At 42.5% G+C, this 26,425-nt stretch overlaps 1 protein-coding gene and 1 pseudogene across 5 annotated transcripts in view; one reads left to right on the top strand and one right to left on the bottom strand.

Moving 5' to 3' along the window:
- STRN3 (striatin 3) overlaps positions 1 to 26,425 on the bottom strand; it is a 136,089-nt gene that overhangs the window by 105,659 nt on the left and 4,005 nt on the right. The window contains exon 1 of one of the 5 annotated variants that reach the window (XM_073010885.1): positions 6,362 to 6,779. The exons of the other annotated variants lie outside the window; for them this stretch is intronic. The gene's annotated coding sequence lies outside the window, so the exon portion shown is untranslated. Of the gene's footprint in view, positions 1 to 6,361; positions 6,780 to 26,425 lie in introns of those variants that run through there. 5 annotated transcript variants of the gene reach the window in all.
- On the top strand, positions 22,349 to 24,943 carry LOC140710067 (intraflagellar transport protein 20 homolog pseudogene; annotated as a pseudogene).

A 26,425-nucleotide genomic window follows, 5' to 3' on the forward strand; every position in this document is an offset into this window, starting at 1 on the left:
AATCCCAGCACTTTGGGAGGCCAAGGCGGGTAGATCACAAGGTCAGGAGATCAAGACCATCCTGGTCAACAAGATGAAACCCCATCTCTACTAAAAATACAAAAATTAGCTGGGCATGGTGGTGTGCGCCTGTAGTCTCAGCTACTTGGGAGGCCAAGGCAGGAGAATCGCTTAAACCCAGGAGGTGGAGATTGCAGTGAGCCGAGATCGCGCTACCGCACTCCAGCCTGGGTAACAGAGCAAGACTCCGCCTCAAGAAAAAAAAAAAAAGTGCAGTCTATCAGGTATTTGAGAAATAGGAGGAAAAGAGCAATTATAAGGACCATGAAATTGGATTGTTGTTGTTGTTAAAGGCAACCGACCCTTTGGAAAACTACGACCTATAATAAGAGGTGAAAGTAATAGACAATAAAAAAAAAAACTAAATGTGAAAGCCAGAAGGTTCTTTGGTAGCATAAAATGACACTCATTTCCAACAACAGGAGGCCACAAAAGGCTAAGGACCAGGATCAGGACCCACTCATAACAGCAGCAGGGCTTAAAAGAAAGTTAAACTAATGCCTGCATGGAAAAAGGAAAGAACAGGGACCCTGAAAAATGGGAGGGGGACACGAGCAGATTAACTTAAAAATGTTCAATCCCCAGTGTATTGTATGTAGGCTGCTCCTCCCAGGGATAGCCAATTCTTAGAGATAGCAAGGCCTCAACGAGGAACCTGCCTTTAATATACAAACAAATTAATCCAGAGCCACACCTCCTCTATCTGGCCCCTACACCCCAGTAGGCAATGTTCCTCTGCCTTAATCATCCTAGACCAAGTAGCACACAACTAGGAACCAACCCTTTAGATTAGAGCCTACCAAAATTATTCAGACTAGCCAACCCTAAACTGCAAAGCACCTGTCTTGTTTTTCCCATGGAAACCCTAATAAAGGCTCTGGCTTAAACCTTCCCCTCGTTCCTGTCTTCAGTCTCCTGATCACCCTGGAGGGCCCTGCATGGCATGTTGTGCCTCATGTCTATAAAACCTGTGTGTATAATAAACTTTGCTTTCTTGAACTTCTTCTATGTCTCCTCTTATGGTGTCACCTGACTAGAGTACAAACACCCAAGATCCCTTGAACCCTCTAAGCTCAGAGAAGGAACCCACGCATCCTTATTAAGGATGGATATCTTAATAATATCCATCCTTATTAAGGGTGGATATTACTCCCATCCTTGACTTCCAATGACACAGCGAAGGTAATGTCAGCAAAAATGGCAGAGGAGAGACCTCTGAAATTCTCTCCTTCATAAAAGCAACAAAAACATAGCAAAGTTGTAAAAATCAACTTTTTCAAAACTGTGGAAATCAACCAAAGGATTGTGGCAATCCAGGGAGTGTCTATTAAACAAATATGGCTGAATCTTGGTAGGAGCTACAACCTTTATGGCATTTTAACTTCCTACTCCCATTTCACTCCTTCCCATTTCCACAGTACCCATGAAATCCAATAGCCCACAATCACCGTGAAAATCAGCGGCCACTGGAGGGGGCAGAACACGGTTGGAGCCCCTTTAAAGTCTCATCCCTACACAAATGTCAATATATGACATATCTGGTGGTTCTCTGGAAGACTCTACTAGCAAAGCCATCTTTATCTGACCTGTAATCAAGCTCATTCAGCGTAAATAGGTGTTTCCATGGGCACCTTTGGTCAAAAACAATCAGAAACAACTGTCTAATATCGTGGCTGCCTGAGGTAGAAGATAATATTTGAGGCAAACAAGAGGCTAACTAAAAAGCTTAAAAAGAAAAGCTGGGAAATGAGATGTATGTAGGGGACTTTGAAAAATTCTGACATATTCCTGAGAACCCAAAAGGCCATACTCACGTAGCACTGTGCACATGCTCAGAAAAGACCAGAGGAGGACCTAAACTCTCACCTCTGGCTAACATTAAGGCTCTGCACTCAGAGTTGTAAATTCCTGGCTGAATGTTGAAGGCATGCCCCAACATACACATAAAGCCCCTTGGCAAAGACCAGAGGACTTACATGTTTTAACATCCAAGGAAATCTCTGCTCATTCATTAGCTTCTTTGCCCATTCATTCAACTACTAAGTTAACTGTGCAGAGGCTTCAGTAACCATAGACAACAAAAAATATAGACTTCACAAAACAAACAACAAATAACCCTGGGAGGTGGGAGAATCTGATTTCCAGAGTTTCCACATTATATTAAATGCCTAGATTTTTAGTCAGACACAGTGGCACATGTCTGTAGTCTTGGCTACTCAGGAGGCTGAGGCAACAGGATCTCAAGTCCAGTAGTTCAAATCCAGCCTGCGCAACACAGCAAGACCCAGTACCTAAAAAATAAAAGTTTTCAACAAAAAACTAACTAGGCATGCAGAAAAACAAGTAGGACCTACACACAGAGGAAAAGCAGTCAATATAACCTGTCCCTAAGAAAGCCCAGACACTGAACTTTCTAGACTTTACTTATTTAGAGTCAGGGTCTCACTTTCTTGCCCAGGCTGGGTGACACAGCTCACTGTAGCCTCGCCCTCTCAGGCTCAAGCAATTCTCCCATGTTAGCCTCCTGAGGAGCTGGGACTACAGGTGCATGTGCTACCATGCCCAGCTAATTTTTTTATTTGTTGTGGAGATGGGGGTCTCACTGTGTTGCGCAGGTTAGCCTCAAACTCCCAAGTTAAAGCGATCCTCCCACCTCAGCCTCCCAAAGTGCTGGGATTACAGGCATGAGCCACTGCACCTAGCCCTAGACTAAGACTTTAAGTCATCTATCACAAATATGTTGAAAGAACTAAAGAAAATCATGTCTAAAGAACTAAAGGAAAACATATGAGAATATTTTACCAAATAAAGAATGCCAATAAAGACACAAAAATTATAAGAAAGAATCAAACAGAAATTCTGGAATTGGGAAGTATGGAAACTGAAATGAAAAACTCAACAGAGGGGCTCAACAGCAGCTATGAGCAGGCATAACAATCAACCAACTTGAAGATAGGTCAACTGAGATTAGCCAGTCTGAGAAACAGAAAGAACAAATAATGAGGAAAAATGAACAGAGCCTCAGAAACCTGTGGGACACCATTAAGTATACCAACATATGCATGATGAGAATCAAGGAAGGAGAGAGGACAGCAAAAATAATTGGAGAAATAACAGCCCAAAATTTCCCATGTGATAGAAAACATTAATCTACACATCCAAGAGGCTCAATGAATTACAAGTAAGATAAGCTCAAAGAGACTGACATCAAGATACATCAAATCAAATGATTAAAAGCCAATAAAAACAAGAAAATCTTGAAAACATCAAAGAGAAGCAATTCATCACATACTAAGGATCCTCCCAAAGCAGCTACTTTTCACCAGAAACCATGGTAGCAGTGGGATACATTCAAAGAGCTGAAAGAAAAGAGATCATCTATATCCAACAAAACTATCCTTTAAAAATGAAGGAGAAATTAATTTATTCCCATACCAAAACATAAAAGAACTTCTTGCTAATAGACTTACCCTAAAAGAAATATTAAGGGGGAATCCTTCAGGCTAAAATATAAAGACACCAGAGAGTAATTCAAATCCACCTAAAAAATAAAAGAGTGCTAGTAAAGTTAACTCCATATGTAACTACAAAAGATAGTATAAATGTATTTCTGCGGGGGGAGGGGTAAGTCTTTTTTTCTTCCCAATTTAAAAGGCAATCAATCACATTAAGCAATAATAAGAAATCTGTGTTGATGGGTACTCAATGGAGAGACATAACTTGTAGGACACCAACTGCACAAAGAGGAAACGAAATAAAGCTTATAGGAACAAAGTTCTTTTATATACTATTATAATTAAAATGGGTATTAATCCTAACTAGGGCAACCAATAGGAAAATAACTCAAAACGATACAATTCCGAGTCACTGCAAGAATCTTTAAAAAAAATAAATAAATAAAAGATTTTAAATGGTACCCAGGAAAACATCTTAGCATAAAAGGCAGCAGTAATGATGAGTAAAGAAAAACAAAAGGTATCTGGTCTTCAGTAGTGAGGTTATCTTTCCCAGGAGCCCTGTTTAAATAATAATGTTACACATCAACTCATTCCTTACCAATCTTCTCTGCTTTACTTTCCTCTATATAGCACTTAACACCACCCAACAAACTTTACTTTCTACCCACTAAAATTTAAGCTTCAATAGGGCAACGGCTTCCTTTTAATTATAGTGGCTGGCACACAGCAGGTGCCAAATAGCCAATGAAAAAAAAAATAGGTAGAGATAAGCCTTATAAGGACAGAAATGTTTCTCATATTAATAGCAACCTAAGAAAAGGGGATATGTGTGCACATATACAATCTGTAGACTTCGTAACAATAAAGAACTCCCCACTGGATAGGATTCTATTGTCTCCATTAAGTGGGAGTTGTAAAGACATCTACTGAGTGAAGCAGAGGTGGTAGGGCTGAAGGTTTACAGGGAGTACCTAGCTGTGTTGGATGCTTCTGTTGAAATTAGTATCTAAGTCAGATTAAAAATCTGGTATGTTTGGCCACTGTAGCCTTAAATGAGCACTCAGGTGATACCATGTGAAACTGTCCACCAAAAATTCAAGTATTCTTACAACTTAAACAAAAATCAGTGTTTGAATTTTAGAAGAAGCAGCAGCAGCAGCCAAATGCAGTGGCTCACTCCTATAATGCCAGGACTTTGGGAAGCCAAAGTGGGAGGACTGCTTGAAGCCAGGAGTTCAAAATCAGCATGGGAAACATAGCAAGATCCTGTCTCTACAAAAAAAATTTTTAAATTTTGCCGGGCATGGTGATGTGCGCCTGCAGTTAGAGCTACTCGGGAGGTTGAAGTGGAAGAATCACTTGAGTCCAGAAGATCAAGGCTATAATGAGCTATGTAATGCCACTGCCACTGCACTCCACCCTGGGCAACAGAGTGAGACCCTATCTAAAAAAAAAAAAAAACCTGAATGCCCTAAATTTACATTTTGAGAAAAGCACCATATCAGATAGAAAGCACTAAATTTATCATAGTCAGTAAAATTCAGTTGTACCAAAAGAATTGAAAGCAGGATCTCAGAGATATTTGTACACCTATGTTCACAGCAACTATATTCAATTGCTAAAATTGGAAGCAACCCAAGTCTCCATTAACAGATAAATGGATCTGTTATCTGTTATGAATGGCCTTTGGGAGGCCAAGGCAAGCAGATCACCTGAGATCAGGAGTTCCAGACCAGCCTGGTCAACCAATAAGGCGAAACTCCATCTCTGCTAAAAATACAAAAATCAGGCCGGGTGTGGTGGCTCATGACTGTAATCTCAGCACTTTGGAAGGCCGAGGCAAGTGGATCACCTGAGGTTGGGAGTTTGAGACCAGACTGACCAATATGGAGAAACCCCGTCTCTACTAAAAATACAAAAAATCAGCTGAGCGTGGTGGCGCATGGCTGTAATCCCAGCTATTCAGGAGGCTGAGGCAGGAGAATTGCTTGAACCCGAGGGGCGGAGGTTGTGGTGAGCTGAGATCACGACATTGCACTCCAGCCTGGGTAACAAGAGCGAAATTCCACCTCTAAAAAAAAAGCGGGGGAGGGGGCTGGGCCTGGTGGCTCACACCTGTAATCCCAGCACTCTGGGAGGCCGAGGAAGGCAGATCACAAGGTCAGGAGATCGAGACCATCCTGGCTAACATGGTAAAACCCCGTTTCTACTAAAAATACAAAAATTGGCTGGGCGTGAGAGCACATGCCTGTAATCCCATCTACTCAGGAGGCTGAGGCAGGAGAATTGCTTGAGCTGGGAGATAGAGGTTGCAGTGAGCCAAGATTGCGCCACTGCACTCCAACCTGGGCAACAGAGCAAGACTCTATCTCAAAAAAAAAAAAAAAAAAAATTAGCTGGGCGGCAGGTGCCTGTAATCGCAGATACTCGGGAGGCTGAGATGAGAGAATCACTTGAATCCAGGCAGCTGAGGTTACAGCAAGCCAAGATTATACCACTGCACTCCAGCCTGGGCGACAGAGCAAGACTCCTTCTCAAAAAAAAAAAGGAAATTCTGAAACAGCTAAAATATAGATGAACGTTAAGGACACAACGCTAAGGGAAATAAGGCAGTCACAAAAGGGCATTTGTATGTATCAGTCCACTTATGTAAGGTACCTACAGTAGTCAAAATAATAGAGACAGAAAGTAGTAGAATGGTGATTTCCAGGAGCTAGGACATGGAGGAACATGAGTTATTGTTTAATGGGTACAGTTTCAGTTTTGCAAGAAGAAAAGAGTTCTGGAGATGATGGTAGTAAAGGTTGCACAGTGTAAATATACTGCCTACTACTGAAATGTACCTTTGAAAATGGTTAAGATGATGTCAGGCGCGGAGGCTCACGCCTGTAATCCAAGCACTTTGGAAGGTTGAGGCAGGCGGATCACGAGGTCAGGAGATCGAGATCATTCTGGCGAACATGGTGAAACCCCGTTTCTACTAAAAATACAAAAATTAGCTGGGCGTGGTGGTGGGCACTTGTAGTCCCAGCCACTCGGGAGGCTGAGGCAGGAGAATGGCTTGAACCTGGGAGGCAGAGGTTGCAGTGTGCCAAGATAACGCCACTGCATTCCAGCCTGGTGACAGAGCAAGACTCTGTCTCAAAAAAAAGAGAGAAAGAAAGAAAATGGTTAAGACAGTAAATTTTATCTTATACGTATTTTACAATTTAAAAATTGAGGGGGAAAAAAAAACTCAAGCTGGATCATAGACCTTGCTATGGTTTAGATATCTGTCCCCTCCAAACCTCATCTGAAATTTGATTTCCAATGTTGGATGTGGGGCCTAATGGCATTTGGGTCATGGAGGGTGGATCCCACATGAATAGATTCATGCCTTCTCTGGAGGTGGCTAGCAAGTGAGTTCTCACTCTATTAGTTCCAGCAAAAGCTGACTGTTGCTCTCTCGCCATGTAAGCTCTGCACACACTGCTTTCTTTTGCCTTCAGCCACGAGTGGAAGCAGACTGAAGTCCTCACCAGACACAGATGCTCGATCTTGAACTTGCCAGCCAACAGAATTGAGTCAAATAAAACCATTTTTCTTTGTAAGTCACCCAGCGTGAAGTGTTCCTTATAGCAACACAAAATAAACTAAGATAGACCTTAATGCAAAACACATCTTTCTACAAAACTAAACAAACAAAAAAAACTTGGTAGCAAACGGAGATTTCTTGTAGAGGATACAAAAAGCACTAGTTGGCCAGGCATGGTGGTTCATGCCTATAATCCCAGTACTCTGGGAGGCCAACACAGGCCTCCCAGGCACTTGAGCCCAGGAGTTCAAGATCAGCCTGGACAACAGAGTGAGACCCTGTATCAGCAAGTTTCTGGGCGGGCGCAATAGCTCACACTTGTAATCTCAGCACTTTGGGAGGCCAAGGCAGGCACATCACTTGAGCCCAAGCATTCGAGACCAGCTTAGGCAGCATGGCGAAACCCCATCTCTACAAAAAATACAAAAAAATTAGCCAGGTGTGATGGCGTGCACCTGCAGTCACAGCTACTCGGGAGGCTGAGAGGTGGGGAGATCACCTGAGCCCAGGAGGTTGAGGATGCAGTGAACCATGATCACACTGCCACACTCCAGTCCAGCCTAGGCAACAGGGCGCAACCCTGGCTAAAAAAAAAAAAGTTAAAAAAAAAAATTAGCGGAGCATGGTGGCACACACCTATAGTCCCAGCTACTTGGTAGGGAACTAAACTGGGAATCACTTAAACCATTGCATTCCAGTAAGGGTGACAGAGCAAGACCCTGTCTAAAAAAGAAAAGTACTAGTTGTATTTCTAAAATAAGTTATAATACATAAAAATTTTAAAAAAGAGGTCGGCGCAGTGGCTCAGCCCTGTAATCCCAGCATTTTGGGAGGCCAAGGCGGGTGGATCACCTGAGGTAAAGAGTTCAAGACCAGTCTGGCCAACATGGTGAAATCCTGTCTCTATCAAAAATACAAAATTAGCTGGGTATGGTGGCATATGCCTGTAATCCCAGCTACTTGGGAGGCTGAGGCAGGAGAATTGCTTGAACCCGGGAGGCAGAGGTTGTGGTGAGCCGAGATTCTGCCATTGCACTCCAGCCTGGGCAACAAGAGTGAAACTCCATCTCAGAAAAAAAAATTTTAAAAAGAATCTTGGGGGAAAGTGACCACATACTGTACACCAAAAATTACCTGAAACAGGTCTCAAACAATTTAGAAGTTAATTTTGCCAAGATTAAGGACATGCCTGGAAGAACTAAACAGGGAATCCCAGAAACAGTCTAGCCTTTTCTCCAAAGATGATGCTGAGGGCTTCAGTATTTAAAGGGAAAAAGTGGGCTACAGGTGAAAAGAGGAAAGGTATGGTAATCCACATGTTGCAAGAAAAAAAGGAGCAGCGCCGGGCACAGTGGCTCACCCCTATAATCCTAGCACTTTGGGAGGCTAAGGCGGGCAGATCATGAAGTAAAGAATTTGAGACCAGCCTGGCCAATATGGTGAAATCCCATCTCTACTGAAAATACAAAAATTAGTCAGGCATGGTGGCACACGCCAGAAGTCCCAGCTACTCAGGAGGCTGAGGCAGAAGAATCGCTTGAACCCAGGAGTCGGAAGTTGCAGTGAGCCGAGATCACGCCACTGTACTCCAGCCTGGGCGACAGAGCGAGACTCCATCTTGGAGAAGGGATGGCAGGGGAGGAGCAGGTAGGAGAATAGTCAACTATGTATTTGTCTCATGATCAGGAAATGGCACCTTACATAAGGTAAACATAGAGTAGCTACCTGTGGAAATATTTAACCTTTTATCTGTAGCTATCTACTTATAAACAAAAGGAACGGCAATTTCTTGGATGACACAGCTTTCAGCTTAATATTTCTCCTTTGGCATAGTGAACTGGGGTCTTGAGTTTTTGGTTTCCTCTCACAATACTAATAGAGATATAAAAAAGAATTGTGAAAAGATTCACTAATAGATGATCTGAAGAAATCTGACACCAAAGAATGCAGCAGGGATAGAATACCCTGCAGGCAGGCTCTACTCAAAATACAAGAATGATAAACTCTCTTTTTACATAGCTAAAATTTTTTAAATCACAAGGATGAACATTAGACAGAAAGTTATCTGGAGAGTGAAATAACCAATTATAAGTACAGCTCAGAAAACCTAGCTGGGCACAGTGGCTTACGCCCGTAATCCCAGTACTTTGGGAGGCTGAAGCGGGTGGATCACTTGAGCTCAGGAGTTCAAGACCAGCCTGGCCAACATGGTGATACCCATTTCTACTAAAAATACAAAAATTAGCCAGGTGTGGTGGCACATGCACGCCTGTAATCCCAGCTACTCAGGAGGGAGGCAGGAGAATCTCTTGAATCTGGGAGGCAGAGGTTGCAGTAAGCCAAGATCGCACCACTACACTCCAGCCTAGGTGACAGAGTGAGACTCCGTCTCAAAAAAAAAAAAAAAAAAAAAAAAGAAACAAACAACAAAAAAAGGCACTCTGAGGACACCAATAAATCATGGAGAGAAAAATTCAACAACAAAAACTCTACTATGCTCAAAACATTTCATTACATAAAGGTAAAACCACCCTTTAAAAGAAATCTAGGCTGGGTATGGTGGCTCAGGCCTGTAATTCTAGAACTCTGAAAGGCTGAGGCAGAAGGGCAGCTCTTGAGCCCAGGGTAGCTCCTGAGACTGCCCTGGGCAACACAGTGAGACCTTGTGTTTACTAAAATTAAAAAAGTAGCCTGGGCATGGTGGCTCAAGCCTGTAATCCCAGCACTTTGGGAGGCCGGGGCGGGTGGATCACCTGAGGTTAGGAGTACAAAACCAGCCTGACTAATATGGTGAAACCCCAACACCATTAAAAATAAGAAAAAAGGTGGGCGTGGTGGTAAGCACCTGTAATCCCAGCTGCTTGGGAGGCTAAGACAGGAGAATCACTTGAATCTGGGAGACAGAGGGTGCAGTGAGCCAAGATCGCGCCATTGCACTCCAGCCTGGGCAACAAGAGTGAAATTCCACCTCAAAAAAAAAAAAAAAAAAAAAAGGCGGGAGGCTGAGGCAGGAGAATGGCGTGAACCCGGGAGGCGGAGCTTGCAGTGAGCTGAGATCCTGCCACTGCACTCCAGTCTTGGGGACAGAGTGAGACTCCATCTCAAAAAAAAAAAAAAAATAAGGAAAAGAAAAAGAAATTCAAATTACACATACAAAAAAAAAAAAAAAAACAAGGGATCTAGAATCAGAACAGCATCAAACCTTTTGAAAGAGACATGAAAGTTCAAAGACAAGAGAAACGTCTTCAAAATGTTAATGTAGCCTGGTGCAATAGGGCAGGCCTGTAGTCCCAGCTACTCTGGAGGCAGAAGTGGAAAGACATGCTTGAACCTACGAAGTCAAGGCTGTAGTGGGCTATAAATGCACTTCTGAAGAGCGACTGCACTCCAGGCTGAGCAATAGAGTGAGACCCTGACTCTAAAATAAATAAATAAATAAAGTTAAATAAAAGTGTATTTCCAAACTACCAATCAAGTGTGAAAATAAAATAGACATTTTTTAAAAGAGGTTAAGTCCCTAACATTTACCTCCAATCCAACTTTTCTCAAGAAACAATTAGATAACATTTCAGCAAAATGAAGGAGTAAGCCAAGAAAGGGTCCAATAAAAAGAGATTTCCGGAAGCACCGCAGCAGACATTAGTTTCAGAATAGTAACTCGATACCAAATCTTGAGAACAAGTCTACATTAGAGCAAGAGAATGGACAGCTCTGGAAAGCAAGTCTTCTCCCGCTCCAAACATACACACAAAAGGCAGAACTGGTAGACAATGTGATGTGCTTGGGAGCCTTTAATTTAAAAACCCTAACAGTTGTAGAACCTTTTGGAAATACAGCAATACATACCTAGAAAACTAGGCAAATTAAAAAAGGAGGCAAATAACTCCAAATAAAACGAAATATACAGAAAAGTAACCACAGTATACATCTTAAGAGTTACCTATACTGAAATATTATCTATATTGGAATATGATGAAAGGAGATATAAGAGGTGTAATAAATCCTATTAATATAGTAAGAAGTCAAAACGTAATATTCAATATTATCAGATGGCCAGGTGCAGGGGTTCACATCCATAATTCCAGCAACTTAGGAGGCCAAGGCCAAGGCAGGAGAATTGCTTGAGGCCAGGAGTTCAAGACCATCCTGGGCAAATAACAAGACTACATCTCTACAAAAATAAAAAAACAATAGCCAGATGTGATGTCATTCACCTGTAGTCTCAGCTATGAGGAGGATCGTTTGAGAGTAGGAGTTCAAAGTTACAGTGAGCTATGATCCCACCACAGCACTCCAGCCTTGGCGGCACAGTGGGACCCTGTTTCTGAAGTAAATAAAAAATTGGGCCTGGCGTGGTAGTTCACACCTGTAATCCAAGCACTTTGGGAGGCCGAGGTGGGAGGATCACCTGAGGTCAGAAGTTCAAGACCAGCCTGGCCAACAACATGGTGAAACCTAGTCTCTACAAAATAAAATTAGCTGGGCATGACGGTGGGTGCCTGTAATCCCAGGTACTCAGGAGGCTGAGGCAGGAGAATCACTTGAACCCAATAGGTGGGGGTTGCAGTGAGCCAAGATCACGCCATCGCACTCCAGCCTGGGCGACAGAGCAAGACTCTGTCTCAAGAACAAAAACAAAAACAAAAACAAAAAAAAAGAAAACAGAAAAAATTGGCTGGGTGCAGTGGCTTATGACTGTAATTCTAGCAATCTGGGAGGCGGAGGCAGGTAGATTGCTTGAGTCAGGAGTTCAAGACCAGCCTGTACGACACAGCAAAACCCAGTCTCTATAAAAATACAAAAACTAGCTGGGCGTGGGAGCACACGCCTATAGTCCCAGCTGCTTGGGAGGCTGAGGTGGGAGGATCATGTGAACCCGGGAGATCGAGACTGTAGTGAGCCATGATCACACCACTGCACTCTAGAATGAATGACAGAGCAAGACCTTGTCTTAAAAAATAAATAAATTTAAAAATTATATATTGCTAGACAGGATATTTCGCAGCATCATTTTTTTTTAAATGCCAGAGACAAGAAATAGTGGTAAGTCTATTATTTAAATATAAGTAAATATCACAAGAGTTGAAAGTGGTTGCTTCTGGAAAGCTGGTCTACAGAGGTGGACTCAGTAGGGAACAACTATTTTGGCTGTAAGTATTGTAGTATTTATGCACATATTCTTTCAGTAAAATTTTAGAAATGATTGGGTGCAGTGGCTTACACCTGTAATCCCAGGACTTTAGCAGGACAAGGCAAGTGGATCATTCAAGGTCAGGAATTTGAGACCAGCCTGGGCAACACAGTGAAACCTTGTCTCTACAAGAAAATACAAAAACTAGCTAGGCATGGTGGCACACACCTATAGTCTCAGCTACTCAGGAGGCTGAGGATGAAGAACACTTGAGCCCAGGAGGTTTAGGTGGCAGTGAGCCGTGATTGTGCCACTGCACTCCAGCCTGGGAGACAGAAAGAAATGATGTCTCAAAAAGAAAAGAAAAAAAATTTAAGAAAAACAGTATTTTGTACACACACAAAAAAAGTAGATCTATGTATACTGAAATAAAACAATATTTAAAATAAATTAACTTAGTATGAGTTTCTTTTGTATCGATATATTCATCCCAACAATTATTTATTGCAACAATTATATGACTACCAGGCACTAGACATGAAAGATATGAGATGACATATCCATACACACACACCAATACATATATATAGTTGTATATCAGGGTTTCCCAAACTCAGCAATTATTAACATTTTGGACTAATATTTTATTTGGGACATGGAGGGCTGTCCTGTGCATGTTTAGCAGCATCCCTGTCCACTCCCCACTAAATGCCAGGAGCGCCTGCCTCCAACTGTGATAACCAAAAATGTCTCCAGACCTTGCCAAATAAGTGTCCAATGGGAGCAAAACTACCCCCAGTTGAAAACCACTTTTGTTTGTATACAGAAAAACCTCCGAAAAGACATGCACCCAAAAATATAGCAGTGGTTGTTCCTGGAAAATCAGGATTACAAAAAACCATTGCCTTTTTTTCCTTTTTTTTTTTCTACATTTCTATAACTTAATTTTCATATAAATGTATTAACTACAAATAAAAATATGAAAAACTAATATAAAAACAAAATAAATAGAAGTGGCTAAATATAAACACAAAAAATTTTAAATACATCATAAAATAAAATCTTAGTAAGTAACAAAACATATTTGACAGCTTCTAAATAATCAGTAAAAAAGAAGCTGGGTGCTGATATCATGCCTGTTATTTCAGCATTTTGGGAGGCTGGGGTAGTAGGATTGCTTGAGACCAGATATTCAAGACCAGCCTGGGCAACATACTGAGACACCATCTCTACGAAAAAAAGAATTTTAAGTAGCTGCGTATGATGGCATAAGCCTGTAGTCCCAGCTTCTGAGGAAGCTGAGGCAGGAGGATTGCTTGAGCCCGGAAGGACAAAGCTACAGTGAGCCATGATCGATCGCATCACTGTACTCAAGCCTAGCCAACGGTATGAGACCCCGTCTCTAAAAAATGAAAGTAAAATAAAAAACAAAAGAAGAAATCGGTAAAAAAGGAAATAGGAAAAAGACAAACTAGTCTATAAATTCACTAAAACTAATACAATTGTTTCGTTTTATAACAAAGTATTTTTTCAACAATGACTATGTATTGGCATAAAGAATTCACTCCTGAAACTTATCAATTTTATTTTATTTTATTTATTCATTTTCTTTTTGAGACGGAGTCTCGCTCAGTCGCACAGGCTGGAGTGCAGGAGTGCAGTGGCGCAATCTCGGCTCACTGCAAGCTCCGCCTCCAGGGTTCACGACATTCTCCTGCCTCAGCCTCCTGAGTAGCTGGGGCTACAGGTGCCCGCCACCACGCCCGGCTAATTTTTTGTATTTTTAGTAGAGACGGGGTTTCACAGTGTTAGCCAGGATGGTCTCGATCTCCTGACCTTGTGATCCGTCCGCCTCGGCCTCCGAAAGTACTCGGATTACAGGCTTGAGCCACCGCGACCGGCCAACTTATCAATTTTAAAAGATATAATCTATAATGTTTAGTGGGTCATTTTTTTTAAATAAGGAAAAGAGAAATGTTTCCAATAATCCCATCACCAAAAAAATCGCAAAGTATTTAAAAATATCTGAACTTGGCCGGGCGCGGTGGCTCAAGCCTGTAATCCCAGCACTTTGGGAGGCCGAGACGGGCGGATCACGAGGTCAGGAGATCGAGACCATCCTGGCTAACCCGGTGAAACCCCGTCTCTACTTAAAAAATACAAAAAACTAGCCGGGCGAGGTGGCGGGCGCCTGTAGTCCCAGCTACTCAGGAGGCTGAGGCAGGAGAAGGGCGTAAACCCGGGAGGCGGAGCTTGCAGTGAGCTGAGATCCGGCCACTGCACTCCAGCCTGGGCGACAGAGCGAGACTCCGTCTCAAAAAAAAAAAAAAAAAAAAAAAAAAAAAAAAATCTGAACTTTTTCAATGTACTTTTTTCATATAGCTGATTTATGGCACACAAAATTTATGTTTAGTTTACCGTAAGCATTGCACAGTCATTGAACATTCTTCATAAAAATTATTCATTTCGAAGGGATAAATTACCCCCCACAGTGCATTAATCTCAGGCAAAGATTCGTTTTAACTGAAGTACCAGGTGTGCTGGCTTATGCCTGTAATCCCAACACTTTGGGAGGCCAAGGCGGGTGGATCACCTGAGGTCAGGAGTTCGAGATCAGCCTAGCCAGCATGGCAAAACCTTGTCTTTCCTAAAAATACAAAAATTAGCCAGGCGTGGTGGCGTATGTCTGTAATCCTAGCTACTCAGGAGGCAGAGGTGGGAGAATCACTTGAAACCAGGCGGCAGAGGTTGCAGTGAGCCAAGATTGCACCACTGCACTCCAGCCTGGGCAAGAGAGCAAGACTCCATCTCAAAAAAAACAAAAACATTTTAATTGAAGTGATTTCTCTGATACTCCCTTTCCCATGATGGGGAGGGGAGAAAAATCATAATATAATAAAACCCAGAAAGTTTGTTTTCATTCCAGTATCAAATGAGGGGTTGACAAAGAGTATTCATTTACTCTATCCTGTGGACATTTTCTCCTAGTATATACACAACACAAAAATTGTAAGTCAAGCTCTCATCTCTAACAGTTTAATGAGATGTCTTCGGCAATTTCACTTATTTAGCAAATATTTGGCAGACATCTATTATGTGCCAGACCCTTTACTCTCACACTGGGTATACACACCTGTAATCCCAGCATTTTGGGAGGCCGAGGTGGGTGGATCACTTAAGGACAGGAGTTCAAGACCAGCCTAGCTAATATGGCGAAACCCTGTCTCAACTAAAAATACAAAAAATTAGCTGGGCATGGTGGCGCACACCTGAAATTACAGCTACTCAGGAGGCTGAGGCACGAGACTTGCTTTAACCTGGGATGTGAAGGTTGCCATGAGCTGAGATCATGCCAAAGCACTCCAGCCTGGGTGACAGAGCGAGATTGTGTCTTAAAAAAATAAAATAAAATTGCAAAATATGTTAAGTGCTAAGAAGGAAATGACCAGGGAGCAATTACATATGTAAAATATAAAGATTCATTAAAATAGAGGCTAGAATCTCAATCCTCATCTTTTTATTTATTTTTATTTGTTTATTTTTTACTTTTTTGGGGCAGTGGCTAATGGATGTAATCCTAGCACTTTGGGAGGCCAAGGCAGGCGGACCATCTGAGGTCAGGAGTCAGAGACCAGCCTGCCCAACATGGTGAAACCCTGTCTCTACCAAAAATTAAAAAAAATTAGTCAGGCATGGTGGCAGGCGCCTGTAATTCCAGCTACTTGCGAGGCTGAAGCAGAAGAATTGCTTGAACCCAGGAGCCGGAGGTTGCAGTGAGCCGAGATTGCGCAACTGCACTTCAGCATGGGCGACGGAGCGAGACTCCGTCTCAAAAAAAAGAAAAAGAAAAAAAGAACACAACAAATACTAGTCCAGGCCACTGTGAAATATTTTTATTATCTAAGATGACTATCAGGGTCATATTGTTACCCTTATCCACTGTTACTCTCTCATATTATTTCTCTTTCCACCCACTTCATCCCATTAATTATCTTTGTTTCCTCTTTCTCACTCTCTACTCTCCAGGATTTTGATGAAAGATAACTTAAATAAAATCAAGTCCCAGTTAACAGCTTTCAAAGCAAAAACATCCTAAGTTCAGATTTAAATGCAAGCCAGGAAATAAAGTATTACAAAAATTTTAAACTTTTCACAACTGCTAACAACTCTAACAACAGCAACAAAAAGGAAACACAATAGAGTTTGAGGCAACAAGACTGACTGCTCACACGTTTAAGAAAGAACACAGCTACAAATGTTCTATGAAAATTTAACACAACTGTCCAGCAACAGTGGATTAGGTGGATCAACTACGGCCCATCTACACAGAATACTATGCAGTTGTTAAAAAGAAGAGAGGATGTAGGGCCGGGCATGGCGGCTCACGCCTGTAATCCCAGCACTTTGGAAGAGACCGAGGAGGGTGGATCACCAGGTCAGCAGTAAGTGACCAGCCTGACCAACATGGTGAAACCCCATCTCTACTAAAAACACAAAAAAATTAGATGGGCGTGGTGGCGGGTGCCTGTAATTCCAGTGACTTGAGAGGCTGAGGCAGGAGAATCACTTGAAACCGGAAGGCAGAGGTTGCAGTGAGCTGAGATTGTGCCACTGCACTCTACCCTGGGCAATAAGAAAAAAAAAAAAAAAAAAAAAAAAAGAAGTGAGGATGCTCTCTATTAGCAGGTTTGGAATGATCTCTCAACATGCTAAATGAAAAAGTAAAGTAGGCAGTAGTTCACGCCTATAATCCCAGCACTTTGAGAGGCTGAGGTGGGCAAAATGCTTGAGCCCAGAAGTTCAAGACCAGCCTGGATAATATAGGGAAACCCCCATCTCTACAAAAAAACAACAACAAAATAGTCAGGTGTGGAAGCACGTTCCTATAGTCCCAAACTTGGAAGGCTGAAGTGGGAGGATCAATTGAGCCCAGGAGGTAGAGGTTGCAGTGAGCCAACATCGCATCACTGCACTCTGGCCTGGGCGAAAGAGCAAGATCCCCATCTCAAAAAAAAAAAAAAAAAAAAAATTATAGTGAAAAATAGGTTATATAGTTTGCCACGTTGTACCAGAAAAGGACGAAAACATATTTGCTTTCATCTACCTACATAAAAAACACTACAGAGGGACACACACAGACTAAAAAAAAAGTAGTCATTACTAACTTGGCGGTGGGGGTAGTAGACAGGATCATGGTGAGTATAAGATCTAATTTTGAACCACATATTACTTATTCAAAATATAATTTTTTTTAATAGGCAGGCTTTTACCAGGTTGAAGTGCAGTGACTTGATGACAGCTCACTATAGCTTCAAACTCCTGAGCTCAAGCAATCCTCTCGCCTGAGCCTCCAAAGCTAGGACTACAGGTGCACATCACTATGTCCAGCTAATTTTTTTTCTTTTCTGTAGAAAGCAGGGAGTCAGGCCGGGCGCGGTGGCTCAAGCCTGTAATCCCAGCACTTTGGGAGGCCGAGACGGGCGGATCACGAGGTCAGGAGATCGAGACCATCCTGGCTAACACAGTGAAACCCCGTCTCTACTAAAAAATACAAAAAAAAAAATAACCGGGCGAGGTGGCGGGCGCCTGTAGTCCCAGCTACTCGGGAGGCTGAGGCAGGAGAATGGCGAAAACCCAGGAGGCGGAGCTTGCAGTGAGCTGAGATCTGGCCACTGCATTCCAGCCTGGGCGACAGAGCAAGACTCCGTCTCAAAAAAAAAAAAAAAAAAAAAAAGAAAGCGGGGAGTCTCACTATGTTGCCCAGGCTGGTCTCGAACTCCTGGCCTCAACCAATACTCCTGCCTTGGTTTCTCAAAGCAATCATCATTACTATTATTACTAGTTTTTTTTTTTGAGACAGTCTCAGTCTGTTACCCAGACTAGAGTGCAGTGGTGCTATCATGGCTCACGGCAGTCTTGAACACTTGGGCTCAAGTGATCCTCCCGCCCTGGCTTCCCGAGTAGCTGGGACTACAGGCACAACACCATTGTGTTCAGCTAATTTTTTAATTTTCTTGTAAAGACAGGGTATCACTTTGTTGCCCAGATTGGTCGTGAATTCTTGACTTCAAGTTATCCTCCTGCCTTGGTCTCCCAAAGTGCTAGGATTATAGGAAGGAGCCTGTAAAAGTGTCCTGAAAGTGCAAAAATGTTTGTTGTTGTTGTTGTTGGTGGTGAGACAGTCTTGCTCTGTTGCCCAAGCTGGAGTGCAGTGATGTGATCTCGGCCCACTGCAACCTCCGCCTCCCGGGTTCAAGTGATTATCCTGAGTAGCTGGAATTTCAGGTACGTGACACCACACCCTGCTAATTTTTGTACTTTTAGTAGAGATGGGGTTTCACCATGTTGGTTAGGCTGTTCTCAAACTCCTAACCTCGTGATCCACCTGCCTTGGCCTCCAAAAGTGCTGGGATTACAGGTATGAGCCACCACACTTGGCCAAAGTGCAAAATTTTTAATAGGAATTTTTAAGTCTTTTTATAGTCTATCTAAAAGTAGTCCAAAATTTTACTGCACATTTATAATTGCTTTAATTCTAGTCTTTTAAATCTTGTTCACTGAAACCACTTAGGTGTTAATGCTATCTCAAGGTAATACCAGTACCTTGTGTTTACCTTGGTTCCACTGAACACAACATACTGGTACTACCTTGAAACAGCATTACATATTGGTCAAAAGCACATCCTTCTTAAACCTTTTTTCTTTTTCATTACAAGAGCACAAACCCACTTAAAAAAAAAAAAAAAAAAAAAAAAGCAGCATCTCACTCTGTTACCCAGGCTGGAGTCTGTCGCCCAGGCTAGAGTACAGTGGCACAATCTTGGCTCACTACAACCTCCACCTCCCAGGTTCAAGTGATTCTCCTGCCTCAGCCTCCCAAGTAGGTGGGATTACAGGCATGCGCCACAATGCCCGGCTAATTTTTGTATTTTTCTGTAGAGACAGGGTTTCACCACGTTGGTCAGGCTGGTCTCAAACTCCTGACCTCAAGTGACCCGCCCGCCTTGGCCTCCCAAAGTGCTGGAACTACAGGCGTAAGCGCCACCATATCCGGCCTCTTTTATTTACTTTTCATTACTTTCCTTCAAGGGTATTCTGTGTCCAGTAGCCTTACCAGGAAGGCTGCTTCAGAATTTGACACAAATCATGCCACTGTTTCCACAGGTATGAGTTGCGTTTCCCTAATTACTCTAGTTTTGTTCCGTTTGACTATGTTATTCTTTGCTTTATACCCGTAAGCATATCTCTTAAATAGAATCCAGTTTCATCTTGGGCTTAAACACTTTCAATTTTTTTTTTTTTTGAGATGGAGCTTCATTCATCGCCCAGGCTGGTATACAATGGCACGATCTCGGCTCACTGCAACCTCTGCCTCCCGGGTACAAGCAATTCTCCTGTCTTAGCCTCCCAAGTAGCTGGAACTACAAACATGCGCCATCACACCCAGCTAATTTTTTGTACTTTTAGTAGAGACAGGGTTTCACCATGTTGGCCAGGCTGGTCTCGAACTCCTGACCTCAGGTGATCCACCTGCCTTGGCCTCCCAAAGTGCTGGGATTACAGGCATGAGCCACTGTGCCCAGCCAACATCCTCAATTTTAAGAAGAGGTGTATGCTCCTTTTGGCTCTGCAGATCTTACTTATAGCCAGGCCTTGGAAAGCAGCTGTCAAGACATTTACTTTTAGAAGTTCAGTTCTGTTCCCAGCAGTCCTCTACAGAACCTTGTGAGACAGGGACTCACTCTGTCACTCAGGCTACAGTGCAGTGGGGCGATCATGGATCACGGTAGCCACAACCTCTGGGGCTCAAGCAATCCTCCATCTCACCCCTCCACCAGGTAGCTGGGACTTCAGGCACATGCTGCCATGCCTAGCTTCAATATTGTTTTTCATTAGGGGAATGTAAATTAAAAACAGTGAGATACCACTACGTAACTACCAAAACGGTTAAAATCCAAAACACTACAACTCCAAAAGCTGAAAGTGGAGCAATAATAATTCTCACTCATTACTGGTGGGAATGCAAAATGGTACAGCCATTTTGGAAGACCATTTGGCAGCTTCTTAATATAATCTTACCATATGATCCAACAATCACACTCCCTGGTATTTACTCAAATTACATGAAAACTCATACGTCCACAGAAAACCTGCACATGGATGTTTATAGCCTTTACTCATAACTGACAAAACTTGAAAGTAACCAAGATACCCTCCAAAAGGTGAATAGACAAACTGTGGTACATCCATAAATGGAATATTGTTCAGCACTAAAAAGAAATAATCAACCCACAGAAAAGACAAGGAGAAGCCTTAAATGCACTGCTACTAAGTGAAAAGGCTACATATTATATGATTCAAACTAAGGCCACCCTCTGTATCCAAGGGTTCCCCATTCACAGATTCAAACAATGGCAAGGCAAAAACATTCTGGAAAAATAATAAAAAATATATATATATATTTTGAGACAGAGTCTCGCTCTATCACCCAGGCTGAAGTGCAGTGGCATGATCTCGACTCACTACAAGCTTCGCCTCTGGGTTAAAGTGATTTTCCTGCCCTCAGCTTCCTGAGTAGCTGGGATTACAGGTGCGTGCCACCACACCTGGCTAAATTTTTGTATTTTTAGTAGAAACATGGTTTCACCATATTGGCCAGGCTGGTCTCAAACTCCTGACCTTGTGATCCACCCGCCTTGGCCTCCTAAAGTGCTGGGATTGCAGGCATAAGCCACTGTGCCCGGGCAAAAAATAGTTTTTAAAAATTATAGCAACTAGCCAGGTACAGTAGCTGACACCTGTAATCCTAGCACTTTGGGAGGCCGAGGAGGGCAGATCGTTTGAGTCCAGGAGCTTGAAACCAGCCTCAGCAACTTAGCAAAAGTCTGTCTCTAGAAAAAATACAAAAATTAGTCAGGTGTGGTGGCGGGTGCCTGTAGTCCTAGTTACTCAGGAGGCTAAGATGGGAGGATCACCTGAACCCGGAGGTCGAGGCTGCAATGAGCAGTGATTGTTTCACTGCCCTCCAGCCTGGATGGCAGACTGAGACCCTGTCTCAAATAAAAATTTTAAAAAAGTATAACAACTATTTACATAGCATTTAGATTACATAATTATAAGTAATCTAGAGATTTAAAATATACAAGAAGATGTGCATAAGTTACGAAGTCATTGTATTGAGGGACTTGAGCATCTAACAATTTTGTATCCTGGAGGAGAACTCTTGGAACAAATTTCCCCCAAGAGTACCAGGGGAAGGTATATGAATGTATTCTAGAAAAGGCAAAATGTTGGGGTAGGCGACTTCTTGTACTTTCTGCTAAATTTTGCTGTGAACCTAAAACTGCAATGGTCTTATGAGGGGTAGTGAGTGTGTACACACAGAAGCGAGCATACACAGTTATTTAGGCTGGGCGCGGTGGCTCACACCTGTAATCCCAGCACTTTGGGAGACCAAGGTGGGTGATCACTTGAGGTCATGAGTTTAAGACCAGCCCGGCCAACACGGTGAAACCCCGTGTCTACTCAAAATATAAAATAATTAGCTGGGCATGGTGGTGCATGCCTGTAATCCCAGCTACTCAAGAGGCTGAGGCAGGAGAATTGCTTGAACCTGGGAGGCAGAGGTTGCAGTGAGCCAGGATCGCACCCACTGCAGCCCAGCCTGGGCAACAAAACGAAACTCTGCCTCAATTTTAAAAAAAAAAAAGGAAATTAATTTAAATAAATTTAAAAGCATTTTGCAAAAAAAAAAAAACCTTAATGAAAATATATTTCAGGTCATGGGTAAAGAGTCTCTGTAGTCATGGCAACAGCCAAGGCAGGCTGCCTGCATAACAGTTGCCAGGGACGGGGAGAAGCTGCCAGTCTACATCAGCCTGGGTCATAGTAAGCTGCCGCCACAGGGCTAGCAGGGTGGGCACCATATTGCATTCATCTTTGTACCCCCAGCATCTAACAGTGTTGGCATGTAGTGGGCACTCCAAGAAATGTGTGTTGAATGAACAATACCTGTGCAAGCGAACTTTATTCTTTCTCGACCCTTGTTCCTATGACACACCTCCTCCTGCCACTGTCACTCCTTCAGAGCAGAGCTTCTCTAGGGAAGCTGGATGGGAAACACCTATGGTAAAAGACATCCTGGGTGAAGAGGGACTGCACTTTGATGAGTTGAACAAGCTGTGGGTGTTGGACTCAGAGATTACCCAGTAGACCATAAAGCTCAAGAAAGAGTGCAAGAACTTTGTGGACAAAATTGGCCAGTTTCAAAAAATAATTGGTGGTTTAATTGAGCTTGTTGATCAACTCGCAAAAGAAGCAGAAAATGAGAAGATGAAAGCCATCGGTGCCCGCAACTTGCTCAAATCAATAGCAGAGAGAAGCTCAACAACTTCAGAACTCAGTAACTTTAAGCACTTATAGAAGAAAAGAAAATTCAGGCCGGGCATGGTGGCTCATACCTGTAATCCCAGCATTTCGGGAGGCCAAGGTGGGCAGATCACCTGAGGTCAGGAGTTCGAGACCAGCCTGGCCAACATGGTGAAAGCCCATCCCTACAAAAAATTCAAAAAATTAGCCAGGCATGATGACACACCTGTAATCCCAACTACTCTGGAGGCTGAGGCATAAGAATCGTTTGAAACGGGGGTGGGTAGGGGGAACGGAGCCTGCAGTGAGCTGAGATCGCACCACTGCACTCCAGCCTGGGTGACACAGCAAGACTCTGCCTCAAAAAATAATAAAAAAATTTTTTTAAAAAAACAATGCCAGGCATAGTGGCTCATGCTTTTAATCCCAACACTCTTCAGATGCCAAGGTAGGATTGCTTGAGGCCATGATCTTAAGACCAGCCTAGACAACATAGAAAGATCCCGTCCCTACTAAAAACAAAATTAGCCAAGCTTGGTGGCACTTGGACTATAGTCTAAGCTATTTGGGAGGCTGAGGTGGGAGGACCATTTGAACCCAGGAGTTTTGAGGCTGCAGTGAGCTACGATTGCACCACTGCACTCCAGCCTGGGCAACATAGTGAGACCCTGTCTCTTAAAAATAAATAAAATAATAGAAAATAATAATAATTTGGAATGGACAATGACTGGATAGAAGTACAGGTAAAACAAGACTGATCATGAGTTGTTACTGTTTAAGATGAGTGACAGGTTTGTGGGAGGTGACAATACTATATTATTTTCATACATGTTTGAAACTTTTCATAAAAAAAGGAAAGGAGGATTATACATAATACAATCATATTTATGATATAAAGGATAAACTGTTAAGAGGTGCAATGGATGAAACAAACCTGTAAGGAGATTATCTCAAAGAATTCCGGCAGGAGGAGTACTCTGAACTAAGGCAATGTTAGCACAGAAACAAAAAGCACAGATTAAATCAGTTACTTCCTTAGGTCAGCAGTCAGGCTTCATGGGCATTCTAAGTAAAATTTTCTTACCCTTTTTGGAAAAAAACTATAAGAGGCTCCATAGGTTTCATAATATATGCAAAGGGGACTACACAATCCCCCAAAAAATCAAGAATCAGTGAATTAGAATATATTTTAGAATACTGATGTTATCTATATTACTTAGCCTTTTTGAATCATTATAGTCCAGTTCACACATTTTCTTTTTTAGAGACAGGGTCTCACTGTTGCCCAGGTTGGACTCCAGCTCTTGGGCTCAAGTGATCCTCCCACTTCAACCTCCCAAAGTGCTGGGATTACAAGCATGAGACACCACACCTGGCCAGTTCACATAGTTTAAATGAAGCTCTTTCCTACTTTAGAACTTCTGCTAAATGATGTAGCTTCCAACTGGAATGCTCTTTGTACAATTAGGTATTCCTGATACTTCAGATCTAAAAGTATACATTTAGGAACTTTATGAGAATTAAATGTACTGAAGAACCTAAAATAATGTCAGGCATATAGAAAGTGTTCAATAGGTCAGGCACAGTGGCTCACACCTGTAATCCCAGCACTTTGGGAGGCCAAGGTGGGCAGATCACTCGAGGTCAGGAATTCAAGACCAGCCTGGCCAACATGGTGAAACTCCGTCTCTACTAAAAATACAAAAATCAGCCGGGCGTGTTGGTGGGTGCTTGTAATTCCAGCTACTCAGAAGACTGAGGCACGAGAATCGCCTGAACCCAGGAGGCGAAGGTTGCAGTGAGCTGAAATGGCACCACTGCACTCCAGCCTGAGTGACAGAGCAAAAACTCTGTCTCTAAAAAAAAAAAAAGTGCTCAATAAATATTAGGTATTATCTGAAACTCCATTACATATACAGGTTTCCTATCACCATTTATTCTCTCAGCATTCTGTTAATTTGTTGTTCGTAACATTTTATTGGCCGGGCATGGCGGCTCATACCTGTAATCCCAACACTTTGGACTTTGGGAGGATGAAGTGGGAGAATCATTTGAGCCCAGGAGTTCGAAACCAGCCTGGGCAACAAACTGTGAACCCATCTGAACTAAAAATAAAAATAGCTTGGTGTGACAGCACATGTCTGTAGTCCTACCTATTCAGGAGGCTGCGGCAGGAGGATCACTTGAGCTCAGGAGGCTGAGGCTACAGTGAGCCATGTTGGCACCACTGCACTCCAGCCTGGGCAACGGAGCAGGACCCTCTCTTGGGAAAAAAAAAAAAAATTATTTCTAGAATATAAGCTCCCTGAGGACAAAGTATTTGTCTCATACATCATTATACACCCAGGAGCTACCATAAAATCGCACTCAAATACCACCAAATAATCATGCTGGAATCAATAAAACTCACAGGCCAAACATACGCAGGGGGAAGGTTCAATGACCTCTGTAAGTACTAGGGATGGGGAGGATAGTGTTAACTTTAATGCGGCAAGGAATAAAGAATGAACAAGTGTGTTTTGTCAAGGGGAAGAGGCAGGCACTTGAGATTAACTGAATGGATGCATTGAATTGGAGGAAGAAAAACTAAACAGGAAATTAGAAATACAAGGGACATCTGGATGCCAGAAATCTAGTAGTGGTTAAGAACATGGCCTCTACAGGCAGTCTAAGTTTAAATTCCAGTTCTACTGCCTCCTAGTTGCATAGATTACTTAACCTCTGGACCTCAATATGGCAGTGTCAGAAAAAAGAAAAAAAAAAAAGACACCAATTATACCTGTATCAACCTCACTGAGTTGTTTTGAGAATTAAATGAATACTGAACGAATTAAATGAATACTGAAATACTGGGGCACAGGAATAACACTTAGGAAAGAGTAAATAAATGTTAGGTATTATTAAGATGGTACATGGTAGCCAAAAATCTGATTCTGAATATACAGTGAAAACATAAAATAGAACCAGAACCCCACATAACAACAACTGGGAACAAAAGAAAGAAAACATATGAAGAAAAGTGATAAGTGGATGACAGGAAAACCAGAGTGGAAGCAAAAGAAAAGAATTTTGAAGAATTTGTTAACAGCAGAGTGTTGGTTAGGTACATATGGTCTATAAGGCCACAGGATTTGGCAATTTGAAGGTCAATCATGAACAGAAAACATAGTGTTATACAAAGTGTTTAGAAGGGAGTGAGGGGAGAGTAGTGCGAAAAGGCAGACTATAGAGTGGGGTTAATGGGTAGTGGAGGAGCATACAGAGAATTCTAGATCAGTGGTCCCTAAACTTCATTTTAAGGACTTCAAAAAGAAACAGGGAATCTGACACAAGGTAGTGGACTCCCTTAATACCATCAATAAAATTTTTTTAACTCTATTATCACCATCATCTGAAAAAGGAAACGCCTAACAGTAAAAATGTATGAAGGGAAAAAATCCCAGAATAAAGGCAACACCTTTATGAAAAATCACTGTCGGTCGGGCGCGGTGGCTCAAGCCTGTAATCCCAGCACTTTGGGAGGCCAAAGTGGGCAGACCACGATGTCAGAAGATCGAGACCATCCTGGCTAACACGGTGAAACCCCGTCTCTACTAATATAAAAAAATCAGCCAGGCGTGGTGGCAGGCACCTGTAGTCCCAGTTACTTGGGAGGCTGAGGCAGCAGAATGGCATGAACTCAGAGGCGGAGCTTGCTGTGAGCTGAGATGGCGCCACTGCACTCTAGCCCAGGCAACAGTCGAGCCAGACTCTGTCTCAAAAAAAAAAGAACAAAAACTCTTTGACTACATTTTCTTGTATTAGGTATGTCATATTTCTACACTTGGCAAACAA

This window comes from Chlorocebus sabaeus, chromosome 24 (assembly GCF_047675955.1).
Source record: "Chlorocebus sabaeus isolate Y175 chromosome 24, mChlSab1.0.hap1, whole genome shotgun sequence".
In the NCBI taxonomy this organism is placed as follows: Eukaryota; Metazoa; Chordata; class Mammalia; order Primates; family Cercopithecidae; genus Chlorocebus; species Chlorocebus sabaeus.